We start from the raw sequence: 5,792 nt of genomic DNA on the forward strand, positions 1-5,792 counted from the left end.
TTCCATATTCTAAAGTCCACCTGTTCATGGAGGCTTACTTTAAAGGGCACTGCCTCCAGGAAGCCTCTCTTGGTTTATCTTACCGGGAGAAGGATTTCTCTACATCAAGCAATGACAAACTATGGCCCCTAGGCCAAGTCAACCTCATCGCCTGTTTTTTGGTAAAAAAAAAAAAAAAATGTTTGTAAATAAAATTTATTAGAGCACAGGAAGGCCCTTTCTTTTGTCTGTAGCTGCTTTCATGCTGCAGTCGCAAAGTTAAGTAGTTGTGACGGACCATATGGCCAGCAAAGCAGAAACCACTTATCAGTTTCTGGCCCTTTTCAGAGACAAAAAAAATGCTAACCCCTGCTGTGAGCCATGAACTGAAACTCACTTTGTGAGTGTGTTTTATGGCATCGGTTGAATACAGCTGTTGATGATCGCAGTGTGTGTGTGTGTGTGTGTGTGCGCGTGCACGAGTTTGTGCACGTACGTGCGTGCGTGTGTTTGCGTGCGGTATCCCACCATGGATACGATGCTTCCGGGCCGGACCACTCAACATTTGAGGAGACTCGGGATCACTGGTGAGCAGAACAAGTGTAAGTTCTGGGGTCGTGAAGGCATATTCCTGTGCCACCTTGAGAAAAGTACTCGACCTCTCTGATCCTTCCGCCCTCGTCTGTCCCAGCAGAGGCACCACTAGCATCTTCAGAAGACCGCTCTGAGGGTTCCGTGAAATCGTGTGTTCTCCGTTTCTGCACAGTGCTCGACACACAGGGGTTGCCTTCTCCTGCCGAGGAAGCGTGCTCCCTCTTCTCCTGTGCCTCGTACACGCCAATCGTACGGCCAGCTTATCCCGGAGTCCCGGGGCCTCCTTGGCATGGATACGGACACCCCTGACACGGGACTCGAAACGGGAACGGGGCAGGAGATGGAGCAGGAGGCACCTTGGACCGGCCCGCCAGCTCATCTCACAGAGGGAGCTTCCCGCAAGCTGGTAGCTCCCCGTCGTTAGGAGCCTGGGCTGGGTTCCAGCCGGTGCCCTGGAGAGGAGAAGGCTTCTTATCCCATTACCAGCCTCCTAAGCCAGCCCGTCCCCCCAGGACTAAGATCTTATAAACATCAACCAGTCCTCAGGGGTGATCCGCGGAGGGCCCCCCACCGTTGGTTCCAGAGGGAGAAGAGACTGGTTTGGGGGAACAAATGTTAACTTTGTCTTTTCAGGAAGGAGGAAAACAACGACAGGGGAGCCGCAAGGAACACGCAACCCCAAAATGCCTCCCGCCAACCAAGGCTCGGAGAGCGAGCGAGCGGGAGGTTATTTTTTAGGGGCCTGGGGGCCGAGAGCGCAGCGATGCGTGCTCTGTGCCCTTTGGAAAGGTCCCCAGCGGGGCTGGCACGGAGACAAGGGTGGGGCGGGCTCCTGTGGTTTCCGGGGAAAACCTGCCATGGTGGGGAGGAAAAGGTGCCAACAACGAAGTGGCAATCTTTCTGCGGAAGCTGCGTCTCCAAGAAAGGTTGTGGTTCACTTAATTTTCCTCCTATGGGTTGTGCCGCAACGCCTGTCTCTATCCGGGCTTTGTAAAAACCCCAGCAGACTCCGAGAGGACGCTGTTCTTTTCAGGGAGAGGCAAACAGCCCGTCTGCCGAGGCCCTGGGCATCGTCTTCTCTTTCCAGTGGAGAATCTTCTGGCCCCCACGCCCAGGCTACCGCTCACATCAGGAATGGCGAACACGGCCCTCCCGGCCGGGTCACCGCCCACAGCCGGCCCCCTCCGTGGGCTACAGCGGGGACTCTCTCAACGACACAGAACACTGGCAGGGATTGGCACTCAGGTCTAAATATACAAATAGCCCGACTCACAATTTATGGCGTCCCTGGGATTCCGCACCTTCGAGACACCTTGAAATGTTGGAAAGAGCATCGGTTGTGAATGAAGACAAATAAAGCATGTGCCCCATTCGGTCCCTTGCTAGCTCCGTGGCTTTGGGCAAGTCGCACGGACTCTGAGCCACGGCTCCATCCAGGGTAAGGTGGAGAGTCGATGCTAACTTTGCATGAGAATCGCAAGTGTGTGTGGAAGTGTTTACAAGATCTAGAAAGTTGTGCAATGGGTGCGCGTAATTGTCACCACAGCTAATGAAACGAGCCACCCGTCTCCCCAGCTCCTGAATTAAAGCACAGATGAGAGATACCAGGTAGATGCAGAAGTCAGGGAACTGCTCACTGGATTAGAAAGAGAAGTAAAAATCTCCAGATATGTAAAGCCCTATTTCCGTAAGAGGCCACCTGTCACCATATGGGGGGAAAAAAATCAAACAGGTGTGGATCACACTGGCTATAACAGATTTCTGTGTTTCAGGACTTGTCAGAGCCTTATGTTGGCATCGAGAAGAGGCCTTTCGAGCCAGTGAGTGCCCCAGCCTGCTTTGAGCACAGGACATTCTGGCTGGACATGAATGTCTTTGCTGGCTGGACATTCTGGGGAACCTAAGGGGGAAAAAGTCTCAGAGATTGGTCTAGAGATCGGGTTCATTGGCTGGAAATAATAACAACGGTAAGAATAGTATTATCTTTTTAGAGCTCCCTGTGGACCAGGCACTGGTTTCTAGAGCCTTTCATGAAATAACTCACATATAAGGTCACGTGGGTGCCAAGTGCTCCAGGATGCTGTCAGGCCCCCAGACTCAAGACTTCGGCTGCAAATGGGCACAGGTTCTCAGTGTCCCCAAATGTGGCCATTGTGAGGGCAAAGAGTTGGGTCCCTTCCCCTCTCTGTCTCCTCTCTGTGCTCCTGGGCGGGCCTATGGTTGCAAACCCACAGAGTGGATATCGTTCTAGAAGCTGGAGTTATATTTGCTGCACTGGAACACCCGTGTAGGACTGCCTGACTCGAGAAACACCAATGTGGGGAAGCTCCAACCTGCCACGTCATCAACTCTGGTGCTGTCGTTACCAAACAACAGCAGCTTCCTTCCTCTGGTAGGTCCCTCTGTCTTTAGGGACAGTAAACTCCTGTTTTATTTTGTATCTCAGATCTTAATCTCCACTTTTTCTTCCTGCCTCTAGTTGAATGAATGCCCAGAATAGACCACAAACTTTTCTTTTTATTGGCTTTACTCCAACCCTCCACAGACTGGTCTGAGGACCTGAAAGGCCATCTCTAGGAAGAAGGACCAAGGAAACTGTAGGCTTCTGGGAGGCAAGGTCACCATTTTTGTGTTTCTGTCTTCAATAACTCTCTCAATAAAAGTTTGGATCATAATTGGATCTTATTAAGTGTTGGATGATAAATGGATGGATGGATGGATGGATGGGTGAATGGCTTCCAAATCCTTCCTTTCAGCCCCAAACTTTTTTCCTCAACTCCAGTCCAGTATTTCCAGCTGCCAATGAGATCACACCCAGAAATACACCCATTCCTCAAACAAAGAGAACTGGCCTCTCCTTTTCCTCATCCACATAAGCTGAGCCTCTTGAGTTTCTCTCTGTCACGATGGCTCTGTCCACACAGTGGTTTAGGCACTGATCTTGAGGCTACCATTAATACTTCCCTGCCTTTTGGAACTGAAACGGAGTACTGAGTCCAGTATACTTGACGACTGTGATACCCCTCTCGGACTCTTGTCACCTCCTCCAAAGGCTATGGCCCAGCCTCTCCATCTTCTTATCCATTTTTCACCCATTTATTTATTCACTCAGTCTCTGATTCAGGAAATGTTGACGGAGGTTCCATTTTGTGCCAAGGACTACGGTGGTATTAAGGCAGATGGGAGCCACTGAAAGTCCATAGTCTTATGGGAGGAGTTAATGTCTCTGTGCCTCACCTCTCTCATCTGCCAAATGGACGTAGCCATCCACAGGAATGGCGTCGGGATCCAATGAATTAGTAAATATAAATATAGCATGCTACCTGTGAAAAGTGCTTGGCAACATGTAGTGTCTCTTACAGTAATGATTATTATTGCCGGGGTAGAAATTAAGGGGCAGAGACGCCACGCCTGCCCCCTGCACATGGGCTGCCTTAGGGGACCGTGAATCAAGAGCTCAGGCTGTAGAACCCATTTGTGAATACTCTGTGATGGGCGTGGCCCCCAACCGGGGGACAGAGTGGGTAAGACAGAGTCTGTGCATGCCCGAGAAGGCACGTGGGCACACATGCATGTCCGTGTCTGTACTGGGTGCGTGCACAGGATCCAGCCGCTGTGCAGGGAGGACAAACCAGACAAACCCAGGGATGCTGGCCCACTCGTTCCTCCTTCCGCCATTCAGGAGGTCCCCTACGTTTGCGGCTCAAAGTGTGTTTCGTGGACCAGTAGAGTCCTGAGATCTTGCTAGAAATGCAGGATGTCCACTCCAGCCCTCCCCAAGACTCAGTGAATCGGAATCTGCGTTTTAACACGGGTTCTCAGCAGGTTCCTCTGCACGTGATGCTTAAGCAGTTTTGGTGTTCTAGGATGAGGTTCTCTCTGAATTCAAATCCAACAGCAGCGTGGGGGAAAATAACCATTGCAAGCAGTAGGCACCGCAAGGGCATTTGTTAAGCACGCCACACCCTTCCCCCCACTCGGCCCTTGAAGGATACCTTCATTATCCCATTTCAGAGACGACGAGACTAAGGTCCAGTGGAGTGATTTCTTGTGCCTGGGGTCCTGCAGGTTTGAGGGCTCCACGGGGACCATGAAGGCACCGTCTGGTTCACATTGTTTTTATTTTCAAGGCATCCTGCTGATTTCCAAGTTGGAGGAGTCGTCTAAGATGAGGAGGGTTTCGGAAGGATAACCAAAGTTCCTTTATTTTATTTGTGTTGAACTTGAGCACACCTTGAGGATAAATCCTAGCCAACTCAGAGCTTTGCGTAGCAGTTTTCTACGTCAGCAAGAGGCCGTCTTTATATAAGATTCCGGGGTCAGATCTGGAAGCCAAGAATGTTCACCTTGACTCTAGCTATGGTTCTTCGTGTGCAGGAGACAGGTTGCTACTCTCTGACCTGCTTCTTCATCCGCACAGCGGGGAATGAACGACGGGACCCCTGTCTTCAAAGTTCAAATGAGAAAGGGAGATACATCTCATAGACTGGTTAACCTATTAGAAGGTCACCTATAAAAAGCACAAAGTTTAGGTCCACTTATAAATGCACATAAGTTGCCAGAATGTTTCAACACCTGAATTAGACAGGTGACTTCGTCATAGTTAACCCTCGTGGTAGTCCTAGGAAGTCAGTTTTTACGAATTTTATTTTACAGATGAAGAAACTGAGGCTTGAGGAGGTTAAGGGACTTTTTCCAAAGCTGTCACAAGTAGTCAAGGATGGACCTAGAGTCCTTGACTGGCTGGCCACTTGCCCCCAACTCCAGTCTCTTAGCATGGCCTTGTTAATTTCAGAAAAAAATCTGGATAAAATGATAGGTGTACATGTGTGAGAGACAAGGTTTACCAAGTCCGTGTGTTAGGTGCCCAGCGCTTTCCCTTAACCGACAGTTCAAGCTCCCAGAACCCAGTGTGAAAGAAGAATCAAAGAATCTTCTAGGATTTTTGACTCAGGGTTTCCTTACCCAGAAAGTCCAGAAAGGGCCCTGTTGGTCTGATAGGCAGGAACCCTCCCGTGACCTCCCTGCCTTCCTCCATGCAGGGCTGGGTCCCTGTGGCACCAGAAGCTTCCCTCTAGGAAAATGCTGATGCCCAAGTCTAGGAACCTCCAGACTCTGTAGACTTCCAGAGACTCTCGCCCCAAGGCTGGTACTAGAATACGGCTGAAGAGTATATTTTCTTCACTCTCCATGTAAATTCACCTTGTCTCACCCACTGT

The sequence above is a fragment of the Panthera uncia genome (assembly GCF_023721935.1).
Source record: "Panthera uncia isolate 11264 chromosome B3 unlocalized genomic scaffold, Puncia_PCG_1.0 HiC_scaffold_1, whole genome shotgun sequence".
NCBI lineage: Eukaryota > Metazoa > Chordata > Mammalia > Carnivora > Felidae > Panthera > Panthera uncia.